The sequence below is a fragment of the Rhyacophila brunnea genome, unplaced genomic scaffold (genome assembly GCF_057557595.1).
Source record: "Rhyacophila brunnea isolate RB1 unplaced genomic scaffold, BYU_Rbru_1.0 scaffold_3, whole genome shotgun sequence".
Taxonomy (NCBI): Eukaryota; Metazoa; Arthropoda; class Insecta; order Trichoptera; family Rhyacophilidae; genus Rhyacophila; species Rhyacophila brunnea.
In genome coordinates, this window is record NW_028232965.1 from 53230450 (window position 1) to 53251550 (window position 21101).

General features: G+C 32.1%; 1 protein-coding gene across 1 annotated transcript in view; it reads right to left on the bottom strand.

Moving 5' to 3' along the window:
• The window catches only part of LOC147068556 (MOXD1 homolog 1-like), a 206124-nt gene extending 196650 nt beyond the window's left edge, over positions 1–9474 (bottom strand). The window contains exon 1 of the mRNA XM_085953385.1: positions 9144–9474. The gene's annotated coding sequence lies outside the window, so the exon portion shown is untranslated. The remainder of the gene's footprint in view (positions 1–9143) is intronic.
• Positions 9475–21101: the final 11627 nt, after the last annotated feature.

Below are 21101 nucleotides of genomic sequence, written 5' to 3' on the forward strand. Positions count from 1 at the left end.
CAACAATGTGTAGTCGTATTCCATATGTGCACTAAATTATAATATACCTAATATAATATTTATTAGATAAGCCGACTATATTATGGATTACACTAATTAGAGTTACCAAAACTTTTTCAAAACAAAACAATCAGTCAAAAACGGTGGAATGAAAATTAAATTTTAATAAAAATAATATATGTCTTAAGTGCGATGTTGTAGGTATTTATAAACATAATTGGGTGAATATTTATTTTAAAAACACATAAAATGACGTACTGGAGAAAACTCTTTTTACAAGCACAAATCCTCAAAATCACATAAAAATAATGATTCATGCAAGTGAAAGTGAGGAGTTTTAATTTATATTATTAGTTCCACTTGTCACCTACAGTGGAGGACCTACACCGTGAAGTGAAATTTCCAAAAAACTGAGTTTATAGTAGAGCTGTATGAATTTCAATGCCATGTTTTCGTTTTAAAAAAAATAATTATCATGTTACAACTAAATTGTTTAAATCATCATAATCACCATTGGCCGGGGCCGATCCAATCCTGGGTGAAGGCCTCCCTTAGCTCCATCCACTCTTTTCGGTCCCTAGTTCTTCGCTTCTAAGTACATAAATCGAACTGTATGAGTACGTATATCCAGCGAGTTGTATGGCGTCCCTGCGGGCGTTTAGTGCCCCTTCGGTACCATTGTATGACGGCATTTGTCCAGTGGTTGTCCAGTCATCGAGCGACATTTCCACCACGTTGCCATTTCATCTGATTAGCGACCTCTATTATATGGCTGACTCGTGCCTGCGTCCTTATCCATTGGTTTATTTTGTAATCTTTACGCGCTATGGCCAACATGCACTTATCCACGCCACGTTGCTGTGCTACTCGTAATTTTTGGATGTCTCTTACATTAAGAATCCAGGTTTTACATGCAAATGTGAGCGTTGGTAGCACACATTGGTTGAACACTTTAGTCTTATAATACTACAAACTTATCTGAAGAGTGGTCAAAAATGGAACTACATACATACATAACAGGTCTAGCGAGACCAAATTGAATAATATTATGTCATTCCACTGTCAGATTGTATCTCTGTTTCGATTGTGGCTCCCCCATCAATTCTACAGATAAGTTTGTACCACTGAAAAACACAATGGAGGGTCATTTTTTTATTCAAATTATTTAAATAATTTAATAAAATTCTTTATTTATCAGAAAAAACGAAAAATCTTTGAATTTTAAATAGTTCTCTTGTAATATCATATTCAGACATACGACTATAGGTGTGCATGGGGAGGTATCGATTTGTATTCTCTCCCCTTTGAGCAGCCTTATATTGAATCTTTGCGTTCCAGTGCCTTTTTAAATCTTATAGCGCCCCCAGGTTAATCTGACAATCACTGATATTGATTGTAATAATTAGTTTAACAGTATATTATTACTGATAATTAGTATTCGTGTAATATTGTTATAATTAATTATATTTTAAATTAATGAATTTTCATATAATATATTGGAAGCCTTAATATTATTATTTACTAAATAATTGCATTGAGTTGACAATTCTTATTTATAAGAATTTGATTAAGAATAACAAAATTATATTGGTTGATTTTTATTAATATTAACTAGTATTGTATTGAAATCAATTTGATGTGTATCTGCTACCATTTCAATGGCTTTGTTGCATTATGATGTGACTAACATAATTTTCTGCATGACTAATGTTGCACCTGCAAACCGAATGTGTTATTCACTAATTGGAAATTCACAAACGGTAGTCATTGGTATTTTAAAAATATTTTATAAAGCTATGACAATGTGCTTATTTAAACTAATAAAGAACGTTTATTTTTTAAGTTTATAACTTTCTATTTTCTACTGATAACCAGTCAATTGATTATTTTGCCTAAATTATTTAAAATTGGTATTTTGTTATAGTTATATTATAGTTAAATACGTATATTTGAGTGAATAAAGTCGATCGACGTAATATACAAAAATACCATTTGGACTAGGTACTTAATCTGCAAACCAGCTAACTGCATCTTTGATCAAAAATGAGATTTTTATAGCATTTTATTATAAAGTATGTTTTCTATGCTCACACAAAATTTCAAATTCCTAAACCTATAAATACATGCGTTATCGTTCTTCACATAAATTTCCAATAGCATAAATGGAACAACTCCGCAGTTTATATAAATTTCATTAATATATAAAAGGGAAGCTAAAATAGTGTATTTATTCCTAGTGCAGCTTATTTGTAAAAAAAATAATTTCCAAGTGTATTTTTGGAATCGTTAAATTCCGCTCGGGAGTTAAATTATGATGTTTTTTCTCCTTCCTGAACAAATTGCCCAAATGGAGATAGCCGGTTTGCAGATTAAGCAGTCGATTTATGTGTCTGTATGACTGTTGTGTGTCTGTATGTGTGTTGACTATTTCATGGTGCTTAAATCTTTTTGTTCCAGTATAACTGAAAAAATAGGTACTTGAACGATATTGATGAATGAACAACACTAAAATATTGTTTATTGGAGTTTCATCTCGAAAGCCATCTCAAAAGGTTCGGTTAAGATAAAACAACGTTAAAATATAACGCACTTGCAACAATACCTACATAAAAGTAGTAAGATTATAGTGGTTTGGTCAGGTGCGGATAAAGATACACGCGTCTAGACCCAACAGTTATCTATTTCATTGATATGGTAAAAAAACCAAATCGAATCACTCTATTTAATCATATTGTATGTGGATACTTTTTACCTTCGTATTTTATACGGACGAAGTCACGGGCTATAGCTAGTAGCTATAATATATTATAAATTACAGAGTTTAGTTAGGTAACTACTGTATATTATCTTTTAGTTTAATAATTGATATATTGTATTATATATAATAATTATTGACAGTAAAGTTAACAGGTCCGTATTAACCCTCATTTATTATTCATTTAATTCAAATAAATATTTGTATTATATTTTTCTGTTATTTATTTATATTTTAGGTTAATTTTATGTATCAGTGGAATCAAGAAAACGTGTCAAATATAGGTTTTTGTGTTTTTTTAGCATTTTTTTTATACAAAATGACAAAGGTAAAAAGTCTATGATAGAATTAAATGATTAAATAAAGATATACTAAAACTGGAGATAAATATAATACTCTTCAAGATATTTAGAAGATGCCGGAAGAAGAAGAAGAAGGGCCGTTATAAGTTTTTTACTCACCCAAACACCTCATAGGTACCTACCAATCTGGTCATTATTTTGACAAATTTAAATAAAAATAGATAACTTAAATAATTCTTAAAAAATGTGTGGAACTTTATATAACTAACACCATAAAATGATGGCTATATCTATTATTACGTAACTTTAACTTTAAAAAAAATCAAAATATGACCATGTTCTGCACCCTGTAATGCAGCCTTGTCTCCAATGGGTTAACCCTTGAAGACCCTTTAGAGAAGTTCAAAATAAATATATTATTAAGCCGTAAAAAAGTGAGTGATGTTAAAAATATTTTTTATTAAATTAGGTTGAAAGGGAACCTTCATTTAATGCGCCGATTAAATTACTGGTTGATCACAAAATTCACGATATTTTATAAACGGATATTGCGGTATATAATAAGTCATTTATTGCGGTCAGGCTGTATAACCTATGTCGAGATTTATTACTACTTATAAAGAGTGTTCAATGAAAGGATTACAATGGAGGATTAAAATAAGCTCTGAAAAGATTAGCACCTGTAAGAGTGACCTCATCGGCTTACAATGTTTTATTATGTTAACATATTTTAGCCACGAATCCCACCTGTTTGTTACACGTGGAAAATAGAGGAATTAAGAGAAATTGTTTATTATTTATTTTTAAATAATGTGTTACGTGGCTAGGCGATGCGCAGATTGTGCAAATAAAGCGTGCCGAACAAAATATAATTTGTAATAAAAATCCACCATGCGTCCATTTAATGTTATGTTTATTGTTATATTACTAATGATGATAGTATATTCATTGACATGTTTCATTTTGTAAGTACATACGTAAAGTTTTTTATTCATCTTTACACGATTTAAGAATATTTTCATCTGACGCCATGACAAAACAAATCGACGTGCGGACACTTCGACTGTCAGTCTCCGATTGGCGACTAGTGAGAAATTTCGTCGCACCTACTGTTGAAAATTATTTGCCGTTTCAGTGAAGTACGCTCTTAATGATCACTTTATTTCACCGCGTAACGTTTAATATTACAGACTGCATCATTTCCTTTTTCGTTTTGAATTCTAGTTTACTATTGCTGAAATGAGTTAGGTACACTAGTGGATTTTTCTTTTTATACATATCTGAATAATGCGGCAATCATAAAGTAAATAAAGAATTAGTAATAAAAAAAAATGGAATATAAATAAATATTGTTTGTGGTCAAATGTCCGCGAACCTTTTTACGTACGCGTGCCAAAATTTCCCAAATATTATTGCTTGACTGTCTGACGTTCCAAGAAGTTTTTCATGGGGGAAAAATCGTTTTCGAGAATTCTATTACGCCATACATTTCGGTCCACCAATTTTGAAACTGTCTGCCAGAATTACTATTACTAGCTCTAAGTTTTTGTTTATTATTTGGTTGTCATTTTGTGGATATAAATTAAATTATATGTTACTGTATTACTTGGTTCGGTTCCTTACGCACAAATTGACATCATACATGTTCCGATCAGATGAGGTATTCTCTCGGTACAGTGGTCTCAAGCATTGTAAATCGATCAAAATCAAAGGTTCGCTGCGCGGCTTCTCCCGCCGCCTGATGAGGTTAGTGCGATAATATCATATTTGACGCATAAAACCTAAGGAACGACCTATGCAATTATATATTTACATTAAACGTAATGCTTATTGCCTGCTATTTTTTATACAATGCGATCTGTCATTTATTATTGGTATTAAAGGTTTTTGTATTCCCTTCAAAATAAAATATTCGCGTGCTATAGGTTCGCTATCGCTATAGGGCATCATCGGTAATAGAAACCATTGTTGAACTAGGTTACCTGTCTTCACTATTAATTGCCTACCATCTGTATTATGTAAGTTCCTTCCACTACCCTAGCCCCAGGGTGTCTTTTACTATACAGTCCAACCACCGAATTATAAGTATTCCGACCTCAAATTTCTCTTCTAGTTTATTGAATACGAGTCACTTAGCTGGTTGTATGTCTTCATCGTTGACATTCGACTGTGTTTAGGAAAAAGGGCGTAACCCTAGATTTTTCGAAAAGTGCTTTTAATAGATATTAACAATGTATACAACTAAATAGACGTTCTGTAAAAAAGAAGTAAGCCGCAAATGCCGATTTATTATCTAAATTCAAGTTTTAATTGAGCTTTAATTTAGTTTTAATTTAAGAAATAAAGCATTTACCCTCAGTTTTAATGATTTTTCTGTAATAACTTCTTTAATTATCATAATATCGGAAATATATTACACCAAATCATTAATCACCATGTACCCAATGTCTGTGCCTATTTTTGTTATTAATGTTGAACCAAAATCATTCAAAAAACGTTTTCTGCCTCTCCTGTAAAATTTGTTCTGTGTGGGTTACGCCCTTTTTCGTAAACAAGGTCGAATATTCAAGTAGCTGTGATGCATACTATTGTGTGGTTGGGCGTGAGCGTGTGTTTGAGCCGAATCATCATTATATTATGATGCATACCTTTTTGGTGCTTGGAAGAGTCTCCGCTTTGCGATTGTGGTGAGATTCAAACCACAACATCGCGGAGTCATGCTTCACGTATGCCTCACTCAAAGAGGTTTCAGCCATACACCGAGACAAACCATAAGTTGTCGCGATCGATGTCTTGCCGATTTTACCGTGACTCTTATTAGATGACTAGTTTTATTATTTTGTTTTTGTTTATAATGTATTTTTCTTTTTCAACCAAATGTCTTTTTTACAGTCTCACAGTATAATAATTATATTATATGTGGTTTGTCTAGAATCGAAAAACGACTTTAATACTGTAAATTTAGATGACATTTTTAATCAATGTAAAGTTTTCCTTTATTTTCTTTTACATAACATGAAGGTTAAGTCTATAAAGTTGCCATGAATAAATAGGGCATACTAAACTTTGCCAGTCATATGTATGTGTTTTCATTTAAATAAGACGACAGTTTATAAATGGTGTCGGTTAGTTTGTAAAATTCAATTAAACCATGCAAAAACCATGGCATAATAGATAATAGTCAAAAAATATTCGTCTATCTATAAAATATCTAAAATTATGCAATTGAATCATACATAACTTTGAATATTTTATAGATGGAATAATATTTTTAATCTATTATAGTTTGTTTTAGGCAGGGCTTAATGAATTAGAAAAAAATGAACCAACAATATATTGTGTAATATGTATTTTTAATCCAACGAAAACAAATACCTAAGTATGAATGAAAAAGTGTGCACTGTTTTGTCGTATCGCCCAAAGTATACCAAAACTATTATGGTTTAGTTTAGGCAAGGTTTTTTGATTTTTAAAACTAACCAACATCATCTATAAATTGTAGTCTTAGTTCAATAAACACAAATACGTATGACTAACAAAGCTTAATGTGTATTATTTATGGCGGATTTTAACAGCCCACCTCCACCCTTCGCTATTGCTGTCATCTAATTCTAGTAAAATATGGTTCCAGAACTTTTTTTGTATAGAGAAATTTGGACATTTATACGTTCGCAAAGTGTTTTTTGTCTATTTACATTGTTAACATATCTCTAAAATTCGCTGTTCATAATAACGAATAATTTATGTATGTATTAATATACTGAATAATTTTGTTTTGTATTTTATTATGAGACGATTGTGGGTTGAAAAGATAGCTTCTTATTGAAAATACATAATGATTCGTCAGATTTAGGCTATTTATTTAAATCAATTTATGTCTTTTCATACCATAATGTATGTTTTAATACTTTGGACTCAGTGGCCTCTTCATAAAAACTAACCTTCAAAATATTCCGTGTTGTTTTTTTTGACACTAGAATAAATTGGTGGATTTTTGACAGGATGCAGTCTATTAAAGCATATTTTCTGTTGGCGCTATCTCTTGTTTGGCGTCAACATTCCTTATTTGCCGAAATTGTCGAGTATTATCGCATAATTACTTATTTTACCTGAGACAATCATCCATACCCACCTACCTGGATTAATGATCTTACATAATATTTTTTAAACATTTGCAATTTATTTCTGCTCTTAAGTTGAATGTATCTGTTCTTATAAAGATATTCTGAAATAGTTTTAAAATTTCTTAGTGGAGTGGAATGGTCCTTTGGGACATCTACAGGAATCCCGATAAGCAGACAAGTTCCAAATGTAATAAAAATGCTACACATATTATCTGAAAACGTATTGCGTGAAACACCTGATGTATTTTTATACTTATACATACCTACCTAAAGATGATTATTTTTTATTCAATACACTGGATATCACATTTAGGTTATTACGTGAATGATGGATTCTTTATTATTAAAAAGTACTTATATCTATTTAAGGCTATACCTCAGTTGAGGCACGGTCTAAAAATGTCGTAGCTAGGCGATGCGCGGATAGCGGGTGCAAATGACGCATGCCGAACGAAATATAATTTGTCATATAAATCCAACATGCGTCCATTTAATGTTCTGTTTATTGTTCTATTGGTAACAATAATAATATATTCATTGACATCTTTTCTTTTTCAAGTAAATGGGTAACGTTTTTAGTCATCTTTACACGATTTAAGAATTAATACCCCCGTCGCCATCACGAAACAAATTGACGTGTTCCCAGCTCGACGTTCTCTGTCCGAATGCCAGCGAGTCCAAAATTTCGTCGCGCCTATAGTTGAAAATTATTTGCCGTTTCACTGATGCATCGAAAACCTCCAATATACCTATTCGAAAAATCATGGATAAGGGTGAGCCGAGTGAGACTTGAATACACATCTTCCAATGTTTGGATGAGTAGTCTTATCATTTGAGCTATCGAGCTAAATTGAAAATTTGGTTACATGTAACTTGTACGTATTACATTTCTCCGTAGCACAGTTCGCCGTGAGCTTTCTTATCGGAAAGAGATGACCGCATACTATACGGTCATCTCCTATAATGATGATATAATTACATAATAATTTTAATTATATTCACGCCGTGGGTCCCAGGTTTGAATCCTGGGTCTGATAAGTACACATATTGTTTTTCAATCTATGTGTGAGTCAGGGTATGGACCTAATAGGTTGAGCAAGTGGCTGACATCCATTTCTCGTAAAAAACAAAATCTGTTAATACAAACCTTTACTCTGTGGAGGCCCATATGAACCTATTATGATCTGACATAGCCGAAAAAAAAATATAAGTACCTATATAATATGACGTACCTAATCTTAATAACAAAAAACATAGAAATTGCACAATAATTATACCAAAACAAGTCTTTAGATCAAAAACTAAACAAATAATACTAAACATCGTAATGTATAATATGTATTTTTTATCATTTAATCAAAATGTACTTACGACAAAGATGTCATAATAATTTAAATAAATATTAACTTAAAATATATATTTATTCTATAACAATGATGAATTCATCGTAAAAAGCGTGAGATATGCGAATCAGTGACGTCTCTAGGAAAAGTACCACCCTTAAGTATACGTCAAATGCCACCCCTTAAATTGTGGTAAATTCATTGGTATCGAGGCAGATTCTCTATTTTACTATTTCGTATAATATGTTATCAAATCTTAACACAACAAATGCAATACAAAACTTTCGTATTATACTAAAAATCCAATTCCATAATATATTAATTATTGTGGCCGTGAAAACCAATACTATGGCTTACTAACCCCCACGTGACGTCACTGGTAGGGATTAATCAACTCAAACAGTTAATTAAATTGATTAAGAACTGATTAAATTATTGAAATGTTATACCTACTGAAAATAAAATTAAAACGACAATTATATAAGGTATATCAGATAACAAATATTATATTTAGAGATTTTATTTTAGAAACAGGAAGTGTATGAATGAGAAGTTTATTGGAAAGATGTATCGCATTACCTAAATATATAATCGAATATTAAATTTTAAAAATACATACACAACTAGAGGAAATCTGTCAAAATCCAAATAATCTGCGTACGAAACGAGTGCAATGATACCACACGACTTCACACTTCACGCACTCACAAATCTAGTCAAATTCGCGAAAAAAACAAACAATTACGCTAATAAATTCGGATAAAATTAGAAAACAAAATGTAATAAAACAGCAACAAACTAAAGGCCCGTTTCGACTCGGTGCACTTTGGCGGGCGAGTTTTTAAGTGTCATTCGCACCGACACGCGGGAGTTGGTATTGAACTAAGCTCGGAGCGCACTGACAGCACGACAGATGAACACACGCCAACCGTGGTGGACGGGGCGCGACTGACGCGTCTGCGAAGGCTGCTGGTGGTACTCGGCAGAGCCAGCTGGCAGCTGCTTCTGCATCGGCCTCCGACGAACCACCAACTGCCGTCGAGAACACTATTATGATGCATTCATGCACCCGTGCCAGGTGCATGATAATAACATTGGCTGAATAGAATCAAATTTATGAATATAATGCGACAGTTTGACAAAAATATTTACTATAATATCTTCACCACGTTTATAAAATGATTTTTTTTCATTAAACTACAATTTTACTTTAATATTCATACTAACAATTTCAATTGTTTTTTTTTTTTTTTTTTTTTTTTTTTTTTTTTTTTTTTTTTTTACATATTGTGGACATTACAAATTATAAGTTTAAGACGTTCACATGACATGAAACATTATTACAAAGTAAGAAAAACAAAAGTAATAAAAGGGATAAAAATGAAAATATAAAAAGAGAACATAATATAAACATACAAAAGCAGTAAAAATACAATTATACACATATATAAAGTTCAAAGACGTACACTTCAGGCACTATGTACACTCACCAAAAGGCAAATGCACACCTTGAGAGTGTACACAGTACCTAAAGATGCCGAAAGGCGAAACCCGGGTCGCAAATAACAACTGAAATAGAATAAGTAGTTCAAAATTTAAATCCATTAGAATTTAATTTTAGAACACAATCACTGTGTACCTTTTAATTAATTTTTAATTACCATTTTTAAATAATAATATAATATATTCATTAGGTAAGTGAATAGTAAAGTTCAAATATATTTATTGCAATGCAGTTACTGTTAAAAGGTAAGTACATAATATTTACACAATTGTAGATACGAAATTTAATTGTAAAGAATCAATAACATAATATGTAATTTTTTATGTGTTATTATTTTTATTTAGACAATAACATACAATATTTCAGAAATATTATATATGAATTGGTAATCAATTGAAATAAAAACTAGTTGTTAATTTTGGTTTTTAAAGATTATATAAATTTTTTAATCGTCAATCCAAATGTCAGAATGTAGTATAACATAAAATTTTCACCTGTAATTTTACTAATACTAATTACATTATTATTCAACAGGCAGGTATATATATATTTATATACGTATCGGCTCACTTAACATGAATGTGCGCAAGCTATTCTTCTATATTGTTCCTAATTTTATTCACTTAGGTATGTATACCTATAGCTCAATTATTTCGATGGGCTGCTTAAAATAATTACGAAGAGGAGGTAAGAGGTAACAATTTTCTACCTGGAACAGTCTTTTATTTTGTTTATAATTCGGATTACTCGTATGTTCAGGTTAATCGACATGAATATGCAAATGTCGAGAGATTTCGCAAAAGACTATTGAAACTACGTATTTTTTTTTGTTCGTTAAGAAAACTACTTTTTATTCATTCATTGCTACCTACTTGCTAAACAGAAATGCTTTGGATATTACAAACCACATACCTAATATATTCATTATTAATTAATAGTAATTTAATTTTAATAACTAATCGTATATGGGGACTTAGTTATTATTTCTTTTATATAATTTGTGGATGCTATGCCAAAAAGCGTGTCCAGAAACTTGTACGTATGCAGTTCGCCGTATCACACGTTACCGTGAAAATAATGTTCTATCGGAAATAATATATTATGGTCGTCTATTACCAACCTCTTTGGGTCGTATAGTACTGACATAAAATTCATGACTAAATAAAGCACGGTTCTTGTCGATTTACACTTTACAGGAAGTGAGCAGCAAACAAATTTTGAAAATAGCCGATATACTAGATTATTTGTTAGTTTAGGTTAGGTTTTCATTCTTGAAATATGAATTTTGCAAAATCAGCTATGAAAATTGAATTAATGTTCATATTGAATCTAATGAAATTGGAAACCGTATAGAATACGCTCACCTCTTTCCGATAGAAAGCTCACGGCGAACTGTGCCACGGTGAAATGTTTTACGTACAATTTACATGTAACCGCCAAAAAGACGCGAAGGAGAAATTTACAGTGGCGGTGTAAGAAACTATGAGAATAATAAAAGCAGAGCGTTGGAGCGGAGCTCGGAGCAGGAGCACGGAGCAGTGGAGCAAAAGGGCTTTACCCGGAGCTGGAGCAGCCACCGAAAATTTGTAATGCTCCACTTTTTTTTATTATTAAATTTTCGTCCTAAAATCCAAATGAAAATATTTTATTTGACACTTTGCAATACTGGACTTATTTAATAATGAATGACGATTTGCTGCCGGGAAGTTTGTTTAATACAATTAAGAATGAAAAGGACGAATAATAAACCTAATTTCGTATACATAATATAATACCTATTATTTTTTACCCGGAGCGGAGCAGACTCTGGAGCAGAGCTGGAGCAAGTAGTAGATCCCGGAGCGGAGCTGGAGCGGAGCAACTCAAAAAAGGGTCCGCTTCAAACCTCTGATTATAAGATCCAACGGTAACTCGCGATGTCGTCCACGTGAAATATTACAATAAAAGTAGACAAAATATTATATAATTATAGTATACACAACGAAAACAGAGTGGTTTTGATTTTATTTCAAATCAATGAGATAGGCCATGGTTAGGTACTGCCTTGGGTTTCTAAGTACATATATAAAACCGTCACTGAATATTTAGAAGAAAATTAGATATTTATAGTTCTACATATAATCATCTTCGGCGTATAAAAGTGTGTGGGTAAAAGTTATTCTTTGACACAGTAACAGCTATATTTAGGTAGGGTAGTTAGTGAAAAATAATATATGACCAAATCAATAAAATTTCTATACCTAATTGATTTCCTGTAAATTTTCAAATTGTATTTCATGCCCTTTTGTCTTAACAATCTCTATATACCTCAGTGGCGAAGTGTGATTTTTGGAAAGAGGTAGGCTGTGGAGATCTGATAAAAAGAACACACTTGTCAGGTATAAGTACTTTCGATAAATAAGAAAATAATACGATATTACTACTAATGGCAACGACACACTAATTTAATGAAACTTCAAAAACTCATTGACGACATAAAATTAAACGATAAGTTTAAATTACGTATTTTTTCCGAAACATTTGTACACATCAAAAATCATTAGATAAAAGTTCTTTTTATTTTAAAAAAACAGTCTATATTTATTATGATTTTTAAAATTATCTGATTATTAATTATTTAGTTTTAGGCTCAGCGATCGGAGCTTACCTTAGTTCATACAATTCGACAGACTGGGCGAGTCTACGTGACGTAAAGTCCATATGAAAATAAATGAGAATTATTTGAAACATAGTCCGACCTTTATTTACGCCAAGACAGAGATGGTACGCTGTGGTATAATTTTATTATATATACATATTATATATTTTTATCTGTGTAATATATTCCTACACATATGGCATCTCTCGTTGGCAAAATAAATTATTTTATAGAATATATAATCAAGTGATTATATAAATAAGTCAATATGCAATTAAAAAATATTTTTCTTAAGAAGGTAGGCTTCAAATAATCGCCTAGTATGGAATCTTCGCCACTGATATACCTACCTACCTATATCTGAATTTTATCATTACTTTACATTATTTGGCAAAAATATAGGCCTCCACATAGCGGAGGTTACCTGTTCTTAAAACATGGTGTGCGGCGTGCGCAGATGCGACCAGTTGACCACTACCCCGCAGCGGCATAACATGCCATAATGTTTGTATGATACAAATATGAACATATGAGATGTTCGCACACGATTATTAGGATACTTTAACCAAATGCAATTCACTGCGGAGTTCAGAAAGTCTACAGCTATCCATCGAGGCTGAAAACCGCTATTACGAGTACACCTTATTGATTCTCGTCGCTTTCATGGCAGATAAGTTCATCTACCGTAGCCAGATACTCCGCGCTTCGATTCTGACAATGGACACCTGACATTCTGATAAAATGGTGCACATAAAGTGGTTATTGTGTACAGGAAGTTTTTTCCTATTGGAACGGTTGTCAGTCATTCGCTAAACTCCTTAACTCCAGACACCTTTACATCATAAACTTGATTAAAATGATCTTCTCGTTCGTTACGTCGTGATATATATACGCCCGAAAAGGCATGCAGATATGACGGGTTTTAAAAGAAAACATATACTTATCTGTTGATTATAAAGTATGTTAATTGTTTCAATAAAGCTATAAATCTTAATAAAAAATATAATTATGTACTTACCAACATATTTTTCTACCACAAATATAACGTAGAAGGGAATATATTCTAGCTACAAGTCTGATTATACGTACAATGATTAATCATTATAATATTAATGATTTATCTATCGGCTATCGCCAAGGATCGGCAAACCGCGGCTCGCGAGCCACATGCGGCTCTTTGCCAAATTTCCAATTCACTTTTTTTTTTACAAAAAAAGGTATAATAATTGTTGTGGTTTTAAATCCGCCCATTGCAAAAGTCGACAAATTCAATTTTTCTCCATTTCATATTGACACGAGCACTTTGAAATAGATTTTTTTGGTGGATTTAACAAGCAAAGAGTTATGTAATTCCAAATTTGTAGGTCTTGCCACCAAAATTGAGGATTTGGAGAGAGAAAAATGCAATTTAATTTCACAACACAACGGAGCGCTCTAAAAGATCTACATAATAAGGTACATACCACGATTTTTTATACATGGTATAGCTTTCCTCATTCTTTTGTCATATTTGAGTCTACATAATATGCATGTGAACAATCATTTCCAAACATGAATAATATAAATGCCATTTAGAGAAGCCAAATAACCGAAGAGAATTATGAGTCGCGCTGAAAATTGAAAACTACAAGTTACATACCAAACATACAGACACTCTCCAAAGAAAAGCAAGGAAGGTCATTGTTCACATTAGTTTTAAGAAATGCGTGAAAATTGAGTGTAACTCATTTTCTGTAAAAATTATATTTATAATTTCAACAATAAAAAAACTTATATTTGCGTTAGTTTTATTCGAAAAATCTTCTTCACTTGATAAATAAACAATAACATTCACTGATATAAATCATATTTATAAAAATATATGTATGGCTCTCGAAAAAAAAATTTACCGTTTTGATACTCATATTTGGCTCTTTTGGTCCAAGAGTTTGCCGACCCCTGGGCTATCCTATTCCCATACCAAAATATTTGATCTAAAAAAATATATACATACACGTGCATGCATATAAGATACATTGCATAACTTAAAGTTTTTCTATTTCCGTTCAGGCTCTATCACAGCGACGATCCGACATATAAGCAATAGAATATACGTACCTACATGTTATAATAACATGCAGACTGGTGTTCAGCAGTCGGTTTTATTTTTGTACATTGTTTTACATCATTGACTATGATTAATAAATTTTAATATTGTGCAATAGTGTTTAACAAGTACAAGATCATACAAGTTCGGTACGATGTGAGTAATCTGAAATCTCATTGTAAAAAACAGGCCAATTCAACATCTGTGGTTACAGGCATCAATGAAATACAAGCTTGAAATACCTCGTCCAAGTAGTTCTTTGAAAGCAGGCGCGTACACAGAAATTTTATACGGAGGCGGCCAGGAATTTATTTGTTTTTATTTTTATATTAATTGAAATATGGGTGTGATTGTGAGAAATTTACTTTAATGTTATGAATCAACAAATCAAGTAACGTTTTATCTAAGTATGTTACGAATAACTTCTTCTTATAACACCGTCTGCAACCGCAACTGTATGAATCTTATTATTAGTAAAATCTTAAAACCGTGGTTTTACTCCCAAAAGTTTGGAAGTATAAAAAACATTTTTTGAAGTTTTGGCCACTTAAAATGTCAGTCTCAGTATCAGTTTCAGACCAAATCTAATGTAATTAAAGATTGGAGTCTCTATAATTTCAGTATGTCAAATAGTCCACATTATCAAATAATTATACACAAAAAGTTATTTATTAAAAAAACGGCCATACTTACCAACCTTTGGCAGATAGGATTTTACACATTTGGATAGTTTACTATGAATTCCTGTTGGTAGAAAAGGAAGAAAATCGTCGAAAGTCTTTATCGCTTCGCTATGGTTCCGTTGTCAGTGTAGTTAATCTAGAAAGGTTAGGTTAAGTTAGATCAACCGTGCTTCAAATTTATTGACTATAATGAAACTATTAATTTATACCCCCCAGAGAAGACAAAATATTCCATTGAAAATAGCATTTTTTTACATAAACACACTTTGTAAGTATAGTTACAAACTTTTGGCATAACATTTTTTGAAGCAGAATGATTTTGACACCAACTGACCTATAAGAATACCGTAATTGGTCTTACAAACATTTGGCGTACAGATATGTGTTAAAAGTTTTTCTGACCACAAATTGAAACATCAGCAGTTACAAACTTTTATCAATAATCATCAGATCCATTTTTTAGGTAAGTAGGGGTTAGTAACTATTATAGACTTTCAAATGTTCACATTCACTCGTGTTAAAATGGTTCAGCATTACAACGCCTTTACAATAATATTGCTCTTCACTCATACGTAATTCTTTGTATGTACGTTTTGAAATAATTATAACATCAGCAGTGCATACGAACTAGCATGGTTGTTTAAATTATACAAGGAAACGTTACGAAGGTCCTTAACATAACATGAGTAGAGGAAAATTATCATTATGGCATGGTGGAGATGCGCCTGGAAAAAAAATTAGGTATTCAAAATATGTCTTTAAAAAATCAGTCTAAGTTTGACCTACATTATTTTCGTCTTTTTACATTTATACAATAATTTGCCAAATATCTTGTGAAAGACAATTAACTTAAGACAATTCTAAATCAAATAATATGCCACAATATTTACTATTGATACCAGAAAACCTGGACTGGAATGAGGCTATAAAGAAAATGTGCCAAAGTATGTGGATAGATTTTCACCATAGGGCATCATTAGAAAAGGGGAGATGGAGTAAGTCTATTCTATCATAACCACGAGAGGTACCCTGGTTTGTAGAGTCTTCTTTGACGAGGAATGAGCTTAAGTTAATACTGAGGCTAAGAACAGGGCACACCATGGGCAAAAGATTTGATGTCCTCATGGGAAGAAGCGAATCGCAGCTCTGCGATGAATGTCATGTTTTAGAGGACATTGTACATATAGCACTACAATGCCCTAAATATGAACATCACAGAGTACAGCTGCAAATTGGGGATATCTATGAGAATGTCGACGAATTGAAAGGTGTCCTGGCGGTGGGTAAGACGGAAGAACTAGGCAAAATTGTAAAGTTATTTAACAGAATAGGAAGGAGGACCTGATCGACGGATCCCCTTCTAGAAGAGAAGAGGCGATATGACAGCGAGTCGCAGTCAAATCCTCGGTAAAATCACAAAAAAAAAAAAATTTACTATTTCCATTCGGCCTGATATTTTTTTTAAATAAGTATGTTTCTGAGGTTCCCAATTATGCATATTAATTATGTGGGTCAATTGATAGGTCTACTGTTGTAAAAATTCAATCGTCATATTTTCTCTAATCATTGAATAAAATCAACTCAAAAATAGCTTGCCATTATAGTTGGGGATATTCATACTACAGAATACATAAATTATTTGTTTCTCAGCAGAATGGGGAGAGTAGCATCATGGCCCCCACAAAGAGGGGGCTAACAGGGCTCTAGCCTGGGAGCCCGGGCTCAGTAGGGGCCCGGCAAGGCGAGTCGACCAAATAAGTGAGATAGACACACATCACAAATTTTGCTTTGATAGTAAAAAAAAGTCGCTATTTTGCTTCAGTAATATTATTATTTAAAATTATGTGGTTGTACGGTACAATTTTTAATTGTGTATCGATATTCGACAACCCCATAATTCAAATGGATATATTAAAATATATTTAAAAAAAATAACACTAAATATACACATTAATTTTACCGACTACACCATTTGGAAAACGCTACTGTATAGTGTCACACTGCCTTTATCTTTGGCGATAGGTAGGGGGCCCCGCCAAACATCCTAGTCTGGGGGCCCGCTACAGGATGTGGGGGCCGTGAGTAGCATTGTATTAGAAAACATAATTAATCCAACTGAAGGTACGCCATGTTTGTCATGCCACCAACCCCAAGCCATAAAAAAAAAATAAACTGAAAATTGAAGAAAGTACGAGATTCACTGTAGGTATATCAGGAACTACAGTTACTTATGTATTTATGTATATCATGCAAATAGTATTACAAAGAATAGAAAATTAATGTTATCGAAGTAAAACGAAAATGCTTTTCTGTGATGACGACCTTATCTATTTGTTTTACCACAATATAATTTTTTTCTCGTAAATAGTTTTTGATAAGTTATTTTAAGTTTATCTCACTATGGTTAGAGTACCATTTTTGGTCTACTCATCGTTGCGGTTAAAATACTAGCGTAGGTAGTATTCATTTTATATAGAGACGTAGTTACTTTTGATTGAGCAATTAATCTATGTCATTAAATAATTACATATAACTTTAGATTTTTTGTTATTCCTGAGTTAACTGTTGGGGCATGAAAGATAAACATGTTGACACATATAATTTATTTATTTACTCTTAACATACTTACTAATATAACTTATTTAATAGGTATATGGTAGAATAAAATATCAGTAGGTAAATAAATTTAAAAAAATAATTAAAATAGTAAATACCATAATTATGAAAATTCCTCTCAATTAATAGTCAATTTAGAATGACACGTCATCGGAAATAAAATAATGGAATAATTCCGTCAATTCGACGTAAAAAAACATTTCTACAATGAATATAGAATATTTGCAAATATTAAATTGAAAAGATTTGGAAATATTTGAAGTATAAGAGATTTTCATATTAAGTTAATTCGTTTATGTGTTTCGAGAAACACATTTGTAGTGGTAAGTTATTTTACATAATTATTATTATTATATTCAACAGCTCGTCGTCTATATTTTCGATTGAAATTTAAACGGATAGATGTCCAGAGCCGTTTATTTTTGTCACACGCAATAATTTCTGATAAAAAAACTAATTATTCAAACAAGGTGCTGTTTGTTATACGCTTGTATTCTGGCGGTACTGCTTTACACTACCAGAATGCAAGATCCGGTTGTTGGAAAGAACACTGTGTTAAGAAGATGATAATATTGTAGTCTCTTATCACGTCATATTAGGCGAAAAAGCGACGTGACATTGGCGTGTCCGCAAAATTGTATGTACTTCCATAAAACGTATGTAGTTTACCGTATGCATTATCACCGTTAGATGTTGTACCGGGGACATATGGCAGTATAGCATTGTGACCAAATGACACGTTATTCGTGAAGCATTTATAGTGACGTCCCTAGGTAAAATGTCGCCCCTAGGCAGCGCCAAAATACCGCCTCATTTATTATACATTATTTTTATCATCATTTCATGAGTCCAATATCTAAGAGATGTGTTCAATATCAAGCAGATAAATTGAGGTTTTTACACCGAATGGCCAACATGCAGTGATTATTATATATATCGTTTATAAACTTAAGTTTTATAAGTATTTAATTAATAAGTAGATAGGACAAAAAAGAATGTTTTATTTTTCTCCTGACTTCTGTTTTGTCACTGTTCTGTTTATTCATGTTCTGTTTTGTCTGGTTACCAAGCAGGGTGTATACGGTGGAGTTACGGTATACTGGAATGGCCTGGGAAGATACTAGAGTTTTTTGGTGATGCCGCGTCGAGTCCATTATCCATATGGTCCACACAAGGATTGAGAATAAATAAGAAGTACCTATCTCATATTTATAAACATAAAATTCTGAAGTTGAGTAATTGGGATCAAGTATTTACGGCTACGCCACTGGTCTACTGATTGTAAGTGTGTAAGACGTAAGTCAACAGCCGGAATTACTATTATATTATGTGAACTGTTTGTTTGTCACAATTGAGTCAAATTAGAAAATCGCTCTGGTGTAAACAAGTAGATATTAAATAATTAACAACATACAGGTCACACACTTACCGTATTCACAAAACGTCTGATTTAACGCGTGAAGCAGTGTTGCCATATTTTGAAAGTGGAATTATAGTACAGTGCCTTCAAAATTATAGTATTTCGGCAAAAAATATAGTACGCGTTGGGTGACCAATAATTTTCTGCATTTAAAAAAAATTAAACGTGGGGTAATTAACGTCTTGTTTTTTTAGACAAAATATCCATGAAGGGTAATTAACGTCTCGTTTTTTAGACAAAATTCAAATGTTAAGTCAGTGGTTTCCAAACTTTATGTTACTACGCCCACTTAAAAAAATCTAATTTAGCCGCCTCCCCCCCGTATTTCATTAAATAATATAGACACCTTTTTAAATAGTCAACAATGTACCTACTTATGAATACAAAAATGAAAAAAAATATACAAGATTTTACTACGTATATAACATTAATCTTTGACGAATCTGCTTGTTTATTAACACAATCAATTTCAATAGTAGTCAATCCAAATTCATCTTCGTTCATTGACAAATGTATTCTATCAAGGACCCCACATCCTGAAGCATACCCTCCGGGTCAGAATTTTTCAACCATATATTAAAAAAAAAAATAGCTCCGATACAAAGCAGCCCCGCAGGCAACTTTTTTTTGCTATTAATAAAATAATGTGAAAAATATATTAGCAAACTAACCAAGAACTCAGTAAATAGATTTTTGTTTGCTTCAGTATATCTGGCGTAAAAATCATTTAAAAGTGGAGATAAGGCGAACTTTTTTTTTGTCATTTTGATTTCCTAAGCTCCAATATTTTTATGAATTGAACTGACTTAAAACGACAAAGTGAAGCGAAATCAATTCAACGACCACTAATATTAGTGGTCCTTGAATTGATTTATCCACTTAATTTTTTTTAAATTTCAACCAATATTGCCTCAAATTTCAACATTATGATTAATTTGACCCTTTTATTCCATTTTTTTACGAGATAGCCATTGCTCTTCACAATAGTATAGAAGTGAGGGATTATAAAATTAGTCTCCATATTTTCAGAAAGGTTTGCAAACAACCTTTTATAGGACTGTTTTTTTTTGTAGTTTATAACTAGCGGCCGTTTTATAAACTATGCATTTGCAAACTGCAAACCTGTGGCTACATTAATTGTCTCCCTTTGCAACACTCCCCGCCTCCTAGTTTGGAAATCGCCGTCACCTCTTTTTAGACAGAGGGTTTTTTTGCTTCTAACGGATTATTTTGGCGTTGTTTTTCTTTGTTTAACTTTTTTTCCTATTTCTCAAAATTATAGTATTTTGGGCGTACTATACCTGTTTTATATCGTACATAGTACGCAGACGAAAATTATAGTACAAATAATATAATTATAGTACGGTTGGCAACACTGGCGTGAAGCAAAGCAACATGTCACTGTATTGTCAATAATAATTTGTTTGCTTTTGATACTGTTTACCAAATTAATGAACTGAGTGATATTTGACATATAGACAAACATAGACCAATCAATAAGTTTGCATAGGTTGGTGTGAATATCCTTCTATTAATAATATTGTCAGACGCACTCAAAAATGGTAAGGGCGGGTCCATTTAGAAAAATTATCTATTATAATTTACTATTATTATTAACAAAATCTAGCAG